Here is a 16016-nt window from a genome sequence, read left to right on the forward strand (position 1 = left end):
TTTTTTAAATCTGACATATTGACTGGATTCACAACGAGCGTAGCTTTAATTTAGTATCTTACATGTGTGATTTAATGAAAGTTTGATTTTTATATAATTTTATTTGAATTTGCCGTGCTGCATTTTCCCTGGCTTTAGGCCAAGTGGGACGCAAGCGTCCCCTATACCTTAAGAACTTAACACAGTGTCCAAAGGAGGGCCAGATGTATACAGAATGGTGTCGTCTGCGTAGAGGTGGATCAGAGAATCACCCGCAGCAAGAGCGAAATCATTGATATATACAGAGAAAAGAGTCGGCCCGAGAATTGAACCCTGTGGTACCCCCATAGAGACTGCCAGAGGTCCGGACAACAAGCCTTCTGATTTTACATACTGAACTCTATCTGCGAAGTAGTTGGTGAACCAGACTAGGCAGTCATTTGAGAAACCAAGGCTATTGAGTCTGCCAATAAGAATACAGAGATTGACAGAGTCGAAAGCCTTGGCCAGGTCAATGAAGACGGCTGCACAGTACTGTCTTTTATCGATGGCGGTTATGATATCGTTTAGTACTTTGAGCATGGCTGAGGTGTACCCGTGACCAGCTCAGAAACCGAGCGGAGAAGGTACGGTGGGATTCTAAATGGTCAGTGATCTGTTTATTAACTTGGCTTTCAAAGACTTTAGAAAGGCAGGGCAGGATGGATATACTGTAGGTCTTAACAGTTTGGGTCTAGAGTGTCACCCCCTTTGAAGAGGGGGATGACCGCGGCAGCTTTCCAATCTTTAGGGATCTTGGATGAAATGAAAGAGAGCTTGAACAGACTGCTAATAGGGGTTGCAACAACGGTGGCGGATAATTTTAGAAAGAGAGGGTCCAGATTGTCTGGCCTAGCTTGTTTGTACGGGTCCAGGTTTTGCAGCACTTTCAGAACATCTGCGATCTGGATTTGGGTGACGGAGAAGCTGGGGAGGCTCGGGCAAGTAGCTGCGAGGGGTGCGAAGCTATTGGCCGGGTTTGGGGTAGCCAGGAGGAAAGCGTGGCCAGCCGTAGAGAAATGCTTATTGAAATGTTCGATTATCATGGATTTATCGGTGGTGACCGTGTCTTAAAGTAATGATGGACTGTCGTTTCTCTTTGCTTATTTGAGCTGTTCTTGCCATAATATGGACTTGGTCTTTTACCAAATAGGGCTATCCTCTGTATACCAACCCTACCTTGTCACAGCACAACTGATATGCTCAAATGCATTAAGAAGGAAATACATTTCAAAAATTAACATTTAACAAGGCACAACTGTTAAATGAAATGCATTCCAGGTATATACACTACCAGTCAAAGTTATTACAGGTTTTTCTTTATTTTGACTATTTTCTAATTGTAGAATAATTGTGAAGACATTAAAACTATGAAATAACACATATGGAATCATGTAGTAACCAAAAAAGTGTTAAACAAATCAAAATTGGGAGATTCTTGAAAGTAGCCCATCTTTGCCTTGATGACAACTTTGCACACTCTTGGCTTTCTCTCAACCAGCTTCATGAGGTACAGTGGTTCTTCTTTTAACTTGTTGAGTGTAGGGGGCAGTATTTTGATGTTTGGATGAAAAACGTACCCAAATTAAACTGCCTATTACTCAGGCCCAGAATCTAGAATATGCATATGATTGTCAGATTAGGATAGAAAACACTCTAAAGTTTCCAAAACTGTCAAAATATTGTCTGAGTATAACAGAACTGATATTGCAGGTGAAAACATGAGGAAAATCCAACCAGGAAGTGCTAATTTTCCTGAAAGATCTCTGTTCCATTGCATGCCTTCACTCCATTTAAAGAGATATCAACCAGATTCCTTTTCCTATGGCTTCCACATGGTGTGAACAGTCTTTAGACATCGTTTCAGGGTTTTATTCTGAAAAAATGAGCGAGAAACATCCCATCGCGTCAGTGGATGGCTGGGTGCCAGCAGCGTTTTTCATGCACCAACAGAGTGGAGCAGACATTTTCTCTCTCTCTCTTATTGAAGAAGCTACTGTCCGGTTGAAATATTATCGATTATATATTGTAAAAACAACCTGAGGATTGATTATAAAAAACTTTTGACATGTTTCTACGAACTTTACGGATACTATTTGGAATTTTCATCTGCCCCGTCGTGACCACTCGAGCCTGTGGATTTCTGAACATAACGGGACAACCAAATGGAGGTATTTTGGATATAAAAATAATCTTTATGGAACAAAAGGAACATTTATTGTGTAACTGGGAGTCTCGTGAGTGCAAACATTTGCTTTTCTGACTTTCGTGACCAATCTACTTTGCTGCTAGCTGTTTGTAATGTTTTGTCTGCTGAGAGAGATGTTCTTACATAAAGATGCTTTCGCCGAAAAGCTTTTTTGAAATCAGACACACCAGGTGAATTAACAACAAGCTAAGCTGTGTTTTGCAATATTGACTTGTGAATTAACAACAAGCTGAGCTGTGTTTTGCTATATTGACTTGTGATTTCATGAAAATTACATATTTTTTTGGTAATTTAATTTGAATTTGGCGCTCTGCAATTCAGCGGATGTTGCGAAAATGATCCCGCTAACAGGATGGGTGCGTCAAGAAGTTAAAAGTTGCGTGATACTGCAGCACACCTTGCGGGCTGTCGCGGAATTCTATAGCATGTAATTTAATTGTCAGCCATTGATACCATTAATGCTAGTTAATGCTAGTTTGACTACCTGAGGGCATGTGATAGACTTCAACATTGACTGTACTAGAGAATTTAAAACCTTTTTGGTAAGAACATAGTATATATGGAATTGATTTCAAGAAATGTAGCTTCATTAATTTGATTCATATTATGGTGTTTCTATTCCAAGGAAAATGAAAAACGAAACCTTCAAGGTTTCCATTAGGATGGAGCGGAAAATATGGCGCTGTACAAAGTGATGGTCGGGAGTAGGCTACAGTACTATGAGAATAACATTTCCACACACTAATTGTAGTCTAACCAATACCCAAACGGAGATTCAGTGAAAATGAAAATCTCATCGATTTATCAAGACCAGTCCCCATGCTTGTCTCAGAGCAACGCGCAACGGTGCTGAAATAGTTGACCACAGCAGGTAGACTATTGCTTCAAATTGTCACGGCTTCCAAATCGGTCCCTCTCTTGTTCGTTCAGCGGTCGACGTCACCGACTTTCTAGCTGCCGCCGATCCACTTTTCGCATTCCATTTGTTCTGTCTGTCTTTCACACCTGGCTTCACTCAACCAATTACTTGTTTGTTATTTAACCCTCTGTTCCCCATGTTTTGTTTGTGAGTGATTGTTCTTTGTACATCGGTCTGTTTTTGTGGGCTCGCTCTGTGAATTTGTATTTTGTGTAATTTTGAGTAAAGTACGTTGATTACTCATATCCGCTTGACTCTCTACACCAGCTACACACAGGACCATTACACAAATCCTATTGCTTCTAACTTCAATATGCTTTTTAAATATATAAGACCTACACCACTTTTAACAGCATATCACTCAACACTAGTGAGACTCAAGTTGCCTACGGTATGCCTACAGTATATTGAAAAATATTTTCTTCAATGACTTGACTCTCAGCCAATAATTAGATTTAGACGATTGGAGGATTCCTTATGGCAAATCTGATCTGTGAGAATATCTAAGGGGCTTTTATGTCATTCTAAATGAATTAATAATAATCGCTTTGTTTAAAAAATATATATATTTTGGAGATGATTTTGTTTTCAAATACTGTAAAGTGAGCGACAAAAAGGCCATTCTCGAACATAGGGTGAGGCATTGTTACTAATTTGTAAATATAGCCGAATTGTTTATTTCTGTTTTTGGAGGGAGAGTAACCAAAAGTCTACCGTCGCCTCATGGGTCTCCCGGTCGCAGCCGGCACAGGTATTGAACCAGCATCTGTAGCAACGCCAGTGTCTTAGACCACTGCACCACTCAAGCACTGTACAACATGACTGGTTGGGAGTAGGCTACTCTACTACGGTAAGGGCAAAATAATCATAATAAACATTTCCACACCCTAATTAGAGTCTAAGTTTCTCTTAGAATAAAAAACTTAGTGTAAAAACAGTTTTAGTAAGTAATACTGATGAGTAGTAACAAAAAAAAGAAGTGTTTTTTTTCTGGGTGTGCGAGTGCTGGACAGAGGAATAGCAGCTCTTACACTATTGTTCTAAACTCAATCACCTTCTTCATCCTCATCATTCAGTTAATTGAAATTCAATTTTGAAGTCGCACACAATTATCAGTTTGTATTTGGTTTATGTCGCCCATTCATTGTCAGTCAGAGACACAGTAGTGCCTTGGGACCCAAAAGCACAATAAGTGCTCTAACTCTCCTTGCGCTGGTCTGGAGCAATGAAGTAGTGATGCAGGGTACTGTACTAAGCCACACATTTCCTCTAAATTCCGCAGCACAATCACAAAACATTTAGTTGAGCAACTACTGTAATCAGCTGGAATGCATTTCAATTAACAGGTGTGCCTAATTAAAAGTTAATATGTGGAATTTCTTCCCAACTTAATGTGTTTGAGCCCATCAGTTGTGTTGTGACAAGGTAGGGGTGGTATACAGAAGATATTTGGCCCTATTTGGTAAGACCAAGTCAACATTATGGCAAGAACAGCTCAAATAAGCAAAGAGAAATGACAGCCATTACTTTAAGACATGAAGGTCAGTCAATCCGGAAAATTTCAAGCTTTGTTAGGTTACAATCGCTAACCGTTAGCTAGCTAGCCAACTAACTATCGCATAGGCTAATGTGACTATGTGTTCTATTTAGAGTCCGATCCCATCAACGTCTGCAGAGGCATCAACTTCAAGCTCAGCACCTGGAAGTGGTGCAAGTCACCTTCTAAAACCAACTCAATATTTCCATGACGAGCAAATAAATATACTGGAGCTAGGCATGAACATGGTTCGTGGCTTGTTGTCATAGTTGGTGTTTTTACAGGTAGGCTACAACTTCTACAGTAGTTCTTTCTGTATTATGCAGGTTTAGTTGATTATTCTAGTAGGTATTAGTAAGGAAGGGATTGTGTGGGTGACTGACTGGTGTCTGTTATGGGGGGAGGGTATTGTGTGTAAAACTTGGTCTGCAAAATGTGTTGGCATTAAGGGGTGGGTGGATATAGCACCTTGTTTGAGTGTGTATTGATGGGGGCAAAGTAGCAAAATGTTGGCTAGTCACTGACTACTGTGTGTCCTACAGACTCATCCTGCTGCTAATGACAACAATGACCTTGACACCAGCATTAGTAGTACACCTCCTGTAGACCCATTGGATGAAAGCTTTCAGCCTGGAATAAGCACAAGCTCAACATCCTCTGACTTTGAAACAAGCCAGGACAGCCAAAGGTATTTATGAAAGCACAACACCCTCTTGAGAATAAAAAATCACCAATACACTAAACTGTCTAGTGCTCCTCAAACATTTCACACCCTTGCAGTCAGTTTTTTGGCATGGGGGAGAGTTACTGTTAGTATACTCTTCTAGCCTATTCATTCTATAGTTGGCAGTGTTTGTCTATTCAACAGCACAACTGTAGGTGCTTATACACAACAGCACACTACTAGACTGTCTACAAATCAAGCCCCCTTCAATCTTTGCTAACAGCCTATCTCAATGCCCCATTATTGACTGAGTGTACCAAAACATACCAGTCTACTGCACCCTTTTTTTTTACAGATGAACATGGATTATTGTATGGTTATTCTGTTTGGGATAGGGGGCAGCATTTTCACTTTTGGATGAAATGCATGCCCAAAGTAAACTGCCTCCTAGAAAACACTCTGAAGTTTCTAAAACTGTTTGAATGATGTCTGTGAGTATAACAGAACTCATATTGCAGGCGAAAACCTGAGAAAATCCAACCAGGAAGTGGGAAATCGGAGGTTTGTAGTTTTTCAAAGCTTGGCCTAGTGAATACACAGTGTCTATGGGGTCAAGTTGCACTTCCTAAGGCTTCCACTAGATGTCAACCGTCTTTAAAAACGTGTTTCAGGCTTCTGCTATAAAGGAGGGGGGAATGGGAGCTGAATGAGTCAGGCGTCTGGCAGAGTGTCTCAGGCTCATGATGCGCGTTCCCGACAGAGTTATCTCTCGTTCCAGGGCTTTTCTACAGACAATGGAATTCTCCGGTTGGAAGTTTTATGTTAAAAACACCCTAAAGATTGATTCCATACATCGTTTGACATGTTTCTACTGTAACGGACTTTTTCAAGTTTTTTTCTGGACGTAGTGCTCGCGCCTCATGAAGATGGATTACTGGGCTGAACAAGCTAACAACAAGTGACTATTTGGACATAAATGATGGACTTCATGGAACTTTATGGAACAAATCAGTCATTTATTGTCGAACTGGGATTCCTGGGAGTGCATTCTGATGAAGATCATCAAAGGTAAGTGAATATTTATAATGTTATTTCTTCTGTTGACTCCAACATGGCGGATATTTCTTTGGCTGGATTGGGCTCTGAGCGCCGTACTCAGGTGAGGCCTTTTCCGTAAAGTTTTCTTTAAATCTGACACAGCGGTTGCATTAAGGAGAAGTCTATCTTTAATTAAATGAATAACACTTGTATCTTTTATCAATGTTTATTATGAGAATTTCTGGGATTTGATGTGGCTATCTGCAAAATCACCAGTTTTGGAATCAAAACATTACTGCATATAACGTAAACTGAGATTTTTGGAAATAAATATGCACATTATTGAACAAAACATACATGTATTGTGTAACATGATGTCCTATGAGTGTCATCTGATAAAGATCATCAAAGGTTAGTGATTAATTGTATCTATACTTCTGCTTTATGTGACTCCCATCTTTGGCTGGAAAAATGGCTGTATGTTTTTGTGACTTGAGTCTGACCTAACATAATCATATGTTGTGCTTTCGCTGTAAATTGAAATTGGACACGATGGGTAGATTAACAAGAAGTTTCTTTAATTTGCTGTATTGGACTTGTTAATGTGTGAAAGTTACATATTTAAAAAATATATTTTTGAATTTCGCGCGCTGCCTTTTCAGCGGAATGTTGTCGAGGGGTTCCGCTAGCGGAACGCCTGCACTAGAAAGGTTATACGTCTTCATGATCAGTCTTCATGTCTTTCCAGGAGACGTGCAGTACAAATCAAAGCAGTGGGAAGTGAAGAAAGTGTACGAGAGGCTTGTCCACCTGACTGTGGAGTGCAGAAAAGGACCAGACAGTTATCTACAAGGAGCCTGAGTCACAGCTTCCCAAACCCAACATCCCTTCCAACATCGTCACAGCACCAAAGCCTGCTAAAACAGCTTCCATTACGCAGCACAAGAAGAAGTTCTCCAGTTGACGAACATTCTGGAATGCAACAACAAGTCAACTACTTGATTGATGAAGGCATGTCATCCAGCAAAGGCAGCAGCGCAGTTATCAACTACATGCACAATTTCTTCACCAACTACGGAGTTGGGGAAATACGCGTGGACCTGAATTGTGATAACTGCAGTGTCCAAAACAAGAACAAGCTTGTGCTCTGGTATTTTGCCTGGCGGACCATGCACAAACTCCACCAGTCTGGACCTTCACTTCCTGATCACAGTCCACACCAAGTTTGCCCCCCACTGGTGTGTTGGCCTCAAAAAAGCAGCGATTCAGAAAGACCAGAGTGAACACCGTCTGACATTATTGGTGTTGTGAAGGACAGCACTGACAGGGGTCAACATCCCACAGCTGGTTGGACTGGAGGATGGTTCGGTGCTGGTGGAAAGCTATGGCTGGCAACAACACCTGACTTCGTACTTCAGGCCAGTGCCACAGATCAAGCAGTACCAGTACCAGTACCACTTCAGGTGAATATAATTTTCATTGCATGAGGTTATTCTTCTTATCTAAACTTGGGAGGTGACTTGATGTTGTGCAAGGTCTAATGTCTTTTTGTCATTTCTTATTTTACAGCTTTGATGCTCTGGAGCCTGGTGTAGTCGCCAAGGAGCATTCGGACTCAGTCGGGACCAGGTTTCAGCTGCTGCGAAACGCTGCCATCCTTCCTCCCATAGATGGTCTGCTTGTACAAGCACCACCTGGACAGGACACAGCTAGACAAACGTATCATTTGAGAAGACCTCTTTGTCGCAAAGGACATCACATGCCCTGCACCAAAGTCAAGGGCAGGACAGAAACAGGCTTTCCGAATATACAGTTGAAGTCAGAAGTTTACATAGCCAAATACATTTCAACTCAGTTTTTCACAATTACTGACATTTAATTCTAGTAAAAATTCCCTGTCTTAGGTCAGTTAGGATCACCACTTTATTTTAAGAATGTGAAATGTCAGAATAATAGTAGAGATAATTATTTATTTCAGCTTTTATTTCTTTCATCACATTCCCAGTGGGTCAGAAGTTTATATACACTCAATTAGTATTTGGTAGCATTGCCTTTAAATTGTTTAACTTGGGTCAAACATTTCAGGTAGCCTTCCACAAGCTTCCCACAATAAGTTGGGTGAATTTTGACCCATTCCTCCTGACAGAGCTGGTGTAACTGAGTCAGGTTTGTAGGCCTCCTTACTCCGAGATGCTATTTCAGTTCTGCCCACAAATTTTCTATAGGAATGAGGTCAGGGCTTTGTGATGGCCACTCCAATACCTTCACTTTGTGGTCCTTAAGCCATTTTGCTACAACTTTGGAAGTATGCTTGGGGTCATTGTCCATTTGGAAGACCCATTTGCGACCAATCTTTAACTTCCTGACCAATGTCTTGAGATGTTGCTTCAATATATCCACATTATGTTCCTCCCTCATGATGCCATCTATTTTGTGAAGTGCACCAGTCCTTCCTGCAGCAAAGCACCCCCACAGCATGATGCTGCCACCCCCGTGCTTCACGGTTGGGATATTGTTCTTCGGCTTGCAAACCTCCCCCTTTTTCCTCCAAACATAACAAAGGTCATTTTTATGGCTGAATAGTTCTATTTGTTTCATCAGACAAGAGGACATTTCTCCAAAAAGTACAATATTTGACCCCATGTGCAGTTGCAAACCGTAGTCTGGCTTTTTCATGGTGGTTTTGGAGCAGTGGCTTCTTCCTTGCTTAGCGGCCTTTCAGGTGATTGATAAAGGACTCGTTTTACTGTGGATATAGATACTTTTGTACCTGTTTCCTCCAGCACCTTCACAAGGTCCTTTGCTGTTGTTCTGGGAATGATTTGCACTTTTCGCACCAAAGTACGTTCATCTCTAGGAGACAGAACACGTCTCTTTCCTGAGAGGTATGACGACTTCCTGGTCCCGTGGAGTTTATACTTGCGTACTTGTCACGTTCATTGAAATGAGCGAAGCGTGCATAGAGTTCCACGCTTATTAAAATTAAACTCACCAACAAAAACAATAAACAGCAAACGAGACGTAACGACTGGAGTGCTCACAGGCACAACACAAAACCAAGATCCCACAAACTAAAGGTGGAAAAAAGGCTGCCTAAGTATGATCCCCAATCAGAGACAATGATAGACAGCTGCCTCTGATTGGGAACCATACCCGGCCAACAAAGAAATAGAAAAACTAGAATTCCCACCCAAAACACACCCGAAGTAAAAAGGCACTCTAAAAGGTCAGGGCGTGATAGTACTATTGTTTGTACAGATAAACGTGGTACCTTCAGGCGTTTGGTAATTGCTCCCAAGGATGAACCAGACTTGTAGAGGTCTAAAAAAAAAAAAAGATTTATTTTGATTTTCCCATGATGTCAAGCAAAGAGGCACTAAGTTTGAATGTAGGCCTTGAAATACATCCTCAGGTACACCTCCAATTGACTCAAATGATGTCAATTAGCCTATCAGAAGCTTCTAAAGCCATGACATCATTTTCTGGAATTTTCCAAGCTGTTTAAAGGCACAGTCAACTTAGTGTATGTAAACTTCTGACCCACTGGAATTGTGATACAGTCAATTAGAAGTGAGATAATCTGTCTATAAAATTTTTCCAACAAATGACTTGTGTCATGCACAAAGTAGATGTCCTAAACGACTTGCCAAAACTATAGTTTGTTAACAAGAAATTTGTGGAGTGGTTGAAAAACGAGTCTTAATGACTCCAACCTAAGTGTATGTAAACTTCCGACTTCAATTGTATAGTTAAATATAGTAGCAGTGAAATTAACGGTAGGCTCCTTTAAGGGTAGGTAGCATAAACTTAACCACATGTAACAAATGGATTTGCATTAGTATACACATCAAAAGTCCCAATGCAAAGTTACACCTAACTTTTCAATTTGTTCAGTTATTACATAAAGCTGATCTGAATTCCAAAGTCGATGAAGTCATGTTTTTTCGTGGTGTGATGTAATATGGAGGACTCGCTAAGCTAGCCTATTACCTAAATTGTAAACTCCAACAGAAATCAGTTCGAAATGTATAACTTCAAATTAAACCATATCGTTTGCACTCATGATTACTGCTTTCAATTTAAATGTCAGCCAAATTACAAGCAAATACTCTATGAATGTATTGTTACTAATCAACTTGCAAGGTTGCTAGCCATCTAGCCTGCTAACATTAGCCCTACTAGTCTGCTTACATTAAATAAGCAGTGAATGAGTCAGCCAGTTGCTATCAGCACCTAGCTTACAGCTACATTAAAGGGAATGGAAATGGGGATAACTAGTCAGTTGTACAACTGAAATGTGTCTTCCGCATTTAACACAACCCCTCTGAATCGGCGCCCGGGGAACAGTGGGTTAACTGCTTTGCTCAATGGCACAAACAGATTTTTAACCTTGATTAAAGTAAACCAAAGTTTTGGAAATACATAACGCCATCTAACCAAATATCAAAGAACGTTAGCTATATTAATAGCTCAAATAAGCAAAAAGAAACGACAAGCCATCATTACTTGTAAAACATGAAGGTTAGTTAATCCGGATAATTTCAAGAACTTTTAAAGTTTCTTCAAGTTCAGTCGCAAAAACCATCAAGCATTGATGAAGAAACTGGCTCTCATGAGGACCGCCACAGGAAAGGAAGACCCAGAGTTACCTCTGCTGCAGAGGAGATGTTCATTCGAGTTACCAGCCTCAGAAAATGCAGCCCAAATAAATGCTTCGAAGTTCAAGTAACAGACATCTCAATATCAACTGTTCAGAGGAGACTGTGTGAATCAGGTCTTCATGGTCAAATTGCTGCAAAGAAACCACTACTAAAGGGCAACAATAAAAAAAGTGGTAATTTATAAACAATGACAAGTGTTGAAGTCTCCACACGGTTCTGGTTTTGAGGCTGTGGCATCTGGGTGCTGCAGTTCATCTGTCTAATCCCCTGCAAGGAAAGAGAAAGCCATTAATATTATTACAATGGTGTTTTCATTTAACATAATATATTCCTGTGTGATATGCATGCATATAATTAAATTGGACATGTCCTCCTTTATAATATGCCAGTGTTTGTTTTGTATCCAAATGCATTTAGCTCAGGATGAAGTAGCCTAGGCCTTCTAATCTAGTTACATTGCATATCGCCTATGAATATTATTTACCTATGCACAAGCTGAACATGAAATCAAGCCATCTTGAACATCAGGTTAATTTAATAATATGCACGGGTAATATCGTTGTATGAATGCAAGCCTGTTCATTGGAAATACATCACCAGCAGTCCTAATGCAATGCAATATTAGTGTACATGCTGGCAAAGTAATTCAAAGCCTACACTTTATCTCAGGATGTAACTTTCCAGTGCTACTATTTTGCCATGTAATGTTGTTAAGAAAACCAAAATCAGACAACCCATAGTAGAATAGTTTGCCTATTTACCTGGTCGGCTTGTTGTGTGTACTTTGCGAGATAGATATCCCTCTCGAGGTGCATTCAAATTACGAGAGCCATGCAGTCCATTCTTAACGCAATCGCGGAAAAACACTTCTTAAAGCAGTTTTGCCAAATTTATTTTGAAAGCAGTTTTGGCCTTTGTTAAAAAACGGAGGGGATCCCAGTTTTACATTGCTACCATGTTTATGTCTCTACTCCTTCAATTGCACGTGTGGCGTCGTTTAAACAAAATGCAGTTTTACAACATTTAGGTACAAGCATGGTTTAGGCACAACTTTGCAACAGAGATCTTAAAGAGGGAATGTCTCTTAAAAAGGGCAATGACATACTTTGTAATTGAAAACAAAAATAAACATTGAGAGATATTCATATGTATAATAAAATAATGAAAATCAGGATGTTGTGTCCAACGGGGTAAATGCAGATGGAAAAATTCCATGCATCAGCCTATGTACATATTATAACCTCTATGCTTTTTATCAGTTGGGCTACAGGTGATAATGCTTATTGCTAACAGCACATCTGATAATATAGAGCATGCATAGACAAGGTCCAGTATGTACAAAATAAAACATTAATACCAATATGTTATTGGCCTCATTTCTTGAGGTGGAAATTATATTTTAGATGGTGTCAGTATCAGCTTTTCAAACATTTTGGAGTAGAATGTCCTTTTAAAAAGTTTACAGGGAGGACCCCAGACCCCTAAGCAAGTGGACTGGAATTGGTCAAGCGATCCGTTTAATACATGTACAAAATGATCCTCTTTCCCTAAAAGCATGATGGTCATGACTTTCTTACGTGAACTGGGAGTTTTACTTGGCCCCAGAAAATCGATATGAGAATGACTTAAGTTTCAGTCATGGGATTTTGTTTTCTTTAACCTCTGCTTATTACATACAGAGTGATTTAAAAAAAACATTTTTTTTTTAAACATAGTGCATTCGGAAAGTATTCAGACCCCTTGACTTTTTCCACATTTTGTTACGTTATAGCCATATTCTAAAATTGATCAAATGAAATGTTTTCCTCATCAATCCACACACAACACCACATAATGACAAAGCAAAAACAGATGTTTTGTATTAAAAATGAATAAATATAAAACTGAAATATCACATTTACATAAGCATTCAGATCCTTTACTCAGTACTTTGCTGAAGCACCTTTTGCGGCGATTACAGCCTTGAGTCTTCTTGGGTATGACACTACAAGCTTGGCACACCTGTATTTGGAGGGTTTCTACCATTCTTCTCTGCAGATCCTCAAGCATGGTCAGGTTGGATGGGGAGCGTCGCTGCACAGCTATTTTCAGGTCTCTCCAGAGATGTTTGATCGGGTTCAAGTCCAGGCTCTGGCTGAGCCACAGTCCCAAAGCCACTCCTGTGTTGTCTTGGCTGTGTGCTTAGGGTCGTTGTCCTGTTGGAAGGTAAACCTTCACCCCATTCTGAGGTCCTGAGCACTCTGGAGCAGATTTTCATCAACAATTTCTATATTTTGCTCCGTTCATCTTTCCCTCCATCCTGACTAGTCTCCCAGTCCCTGCCGCTGAAAAACATCCCCACAGCATTTATTATTTTTAATTATTTTACATTTTACCTTTATTTAACCAGGTAGGCTAGTTGAGAACAAGTTCTCATTTGCAACTGCGACCTGGCCAAGATAAAGCATAGCAGTGTGAACAGACAACAACACAGAGTTACACATGGGGTAAACAATTAACAAGTCAATAACACAGTAGAAAAAAAGGGAGTCTATATACATTGTGTGCAAAAGGCATGAGGAGGTAGGCGAATAATTACAATTTTGCAGATTAACACTGGAGTGATAAATGATCAGATGGTCATATACAGGTAGAGATATTGGTGTGCAAAAGAGCAGAAAAGTAAATAAAGAAAAACAGTTTGGGGATGAGGTAGGTAAAAATGGGTGGGCTATTTACCGATAGACTATGTACAGCTGCAGCGATCGGTTAGCTGCTCAGATAGCAGATGTTTTGAAGTTGGTGAGGGAGATAAAAGTCTCCAACTTCAGCGATTTTTGCAATTCGTTCCAGTCACAGGCAGCAGAGAACTGGAACGAAAGGCGGCCAAATGAGGTGTTGGCTTTAGGGATGATCAGTGAGATACACCTGCTGGAGCGCGTGCTACGGGTGGGTGTTGCCATCGTGACCAGTGAACTGAGATAAGGCGGAGCTTTACCTAGCATGGACTTGTAGATGACCTGGAGCCAGTGGGTCTGGCGATGAATATGTAGCGAGGGCCAGCCGACTACAGCATACAGGTCGCAGTAGTGGGTGGTATAAGGTGCTTTAGTGACAAAACGGATGGCACTGTGATAAACTGCATCCAGTTTGCTGAGTAGAGTGTTGGAAGCAATTTTGTAGATGACATCGTCGAAGTCGAGGATCGGTAGGATAGTCAGTTTTACTAAGGTAAGGTTGGCGGCGTGAGTGAAGGAGGCTTTGTTGCGGAATAGAAAGCCGACTCTAGATTTGATTTTCGATTGGAGATGTTTGATATGAGTCTGGAAGGAGAGTTAGCGAGTCTAACGAGAGAGCGAGAGTCTAGCCAGACACCTAGGTACTTATAGATGTCCACATATTCAAGGTCGGAACCATCCAGGGTGGTGATGCTAGTCAGGCGTGCGGGTGCAGGCAGCGAACGGTTGAAATGGCTTCTAACTAAGGCTTTTCTTCCCTGGTTGCTCAATTTGGCCAGGCGGTCAGCTCTAGGAAGTGTCTTGGTGATTCCAAACTTTTTCTATTTAGGAATGGAGGCCACTGTGTTCTTGGGGACCTTCAATGCTGCAGACATTTTTTGGTACCCTTCCCCAGATCTGTGCCTCGATACAATCCTGTCTCGGAGTGCTACCGACAATTCCTTTGACCTCTTGGCTTGGTTTTTGCTCTGACGTGCACTGTTAACTGTGGGACCTTATATAGACAGGTGTGAGCCTTTACAAATCATATTCAATCAATTTAATTTCCACAGGTGGATTCCAAACAAGTTTAAACAAGTTTAAACAAGCATCTCAAGGATGATCAATGGAAACAGGATGCACCGGAGCTCAATTTCGGGTCTCATGGCAAAGGGTGTCAATACTTATGTAAATCAGGTATCTGTTTTTTCTTTTCATACATTTTTCAAAAAATCAAATCTAAAAACCTGTTTTTGCTTTATCCTTATGGGATATTTTGTGTAGAGTGATGAGGAAAACATTTTATGTAATCCATTTTAGAATAAGGCTGTCAAGTAACAAAATGTGGAAAAAGTCAAGGGGTCTGAATAATTCCCTAATGCACTGTAATTCCAATTTTACATTATGGGCTATTGTGTGTAGGCCAGGTACACAATCTCAATTTAATCCATTTTAAATTAAGGCTGTAACACAACATGTGGAAAAAGTCAAGGGCTGTGAATAACTTCTTACAGTGCCTTCAGAAAGTAAGAATTAATATGGGCTTCCTTTATAGGAATAGGGCCTTCGTTAAATAGCACAAAACAAGTGATTCAGTAGACATTCATTCTGGCCTTAGACAATGACATTATCATCAATATGAATGCAGTTGCCACTAATGAATTCATTAGACAGTTTATCAAATCGTACTGCACTTTATTACGGGCGATAGGGTCAGTACACATCACTGAATTCTGTATCAAAAAGTAGACTGGCCCTCTCTTAAGTTTCATGAATCAATGCTCCGCTCTCTTTTTTTTCATTAAGCCCCCTTGTGCAAACTTCTGCCATACCTTACTTCATTGTTAAATTACAGACATTCGAGTCACAAGACCTGATTACAGGGATGTCTAACTCCGGAGAGCCCTTAGGTCTCCACTGAGCTAGTCACTAGATCTACATTTCGTTTTTTTGCACCTTGTGGAATGATCTTCAGAACTCTAAAGTTGGATGAATTTTACTGAGAAGTATTTATTTATCATGGTCATGTTTTGTACATTTTTATCAAATGTGTATTGCATGTTTTTATTGCGTTAGAAATGTTAAATATTGTCAATTTGTACGACTGTGTGCAGATTCCCTTGTAAAATAGGCCTATTGCCGCACACTGTTCCTAGGCCGTCATTGAAAATAAGAATTTGTTCTTAACTGACTTGCCTAGTAAAATAAAGGTAAAATAAAAAATACAAAAATTAAATTCACATGCTAGTCGTAACTAGGATGCTCCGAATTTTC

The sequence above is a fragment of the Oncorhynchus tshawytscha genome, linkage group LG07, assembly GCF_018296145.1.
Source record: "Oncorhynchus tshawytscha isolate Ot180627B linkage group LG07, Otsh_v2.0, whole genome shotgun sequence".
In the NCBI taxonomy this organism is placed as follows: Eukaryota; Metazoa; Chordata; class Actinopteri; order Salmoniformes; family Salmonidae; genus Oncorhynchus; species Oncorhynchus tshawytscha.